Here is a 480-nt window from a genome sequence, read left to right as displayed (position 1 = left end):
GCTTACAAATAGCTATGAAAAGAAGAGAAGTGAAAAGCAAAGGAGAAAAGGAAAGATATAAGCATCTGAATGCAGAGTTCCAAAGAATAGCAAGGAGAGATAAGAAAGCCTTCCTCAGCGATCAATGCAAAGAAATAGGGGAAAACAACAGAATGGGAAAGACTAGAGATCTCTTCAAGAAAATTAGAGATACAAAGGTTACATTTCATGCAAAGATCAGCTCAATAAATGACAGAAATGGTATGGATCTAACAGGAGCAGAAGATGTTAAGAAGAGATGGCAAGAATACACAGAAGAACTGTACAAAAAAGATCTTCACAACCCAGATAATCACGATGGTGTGATCATTGACCTAGAGCCAGACATCCTGGAATGTGAAGTCAAGTGGGCCTTAGAAAGCATCACTATGAACACAGCTAGTGGAGGTGATGGAATTCCAGTGGAGCTATTTCAAATCCTGAAAGATGATGCTGTGCAAG

Source organism: Bison bison, unplaced genomic scaffold (assembly GCF_000754665.1).
Source record: "Bison bison bison isolate TAMUID 2011002044 unplaced genomic scaffold, Bison_UMD1.0 scf7180017864308, whole genome shotgun sequence".
In the NCBI taxonomy this organism is placed as follows: domain Eukaryota; kingdom Metazoa; phylum Chordata; class Mammalia; order Artiodactyla; family Bovidae; genus Bison; species Bison bison.
The sequence above is the reverse complement of the archived record's forward strand: the minus strand, read 5'-3'. Positions refer to the sequence as shown.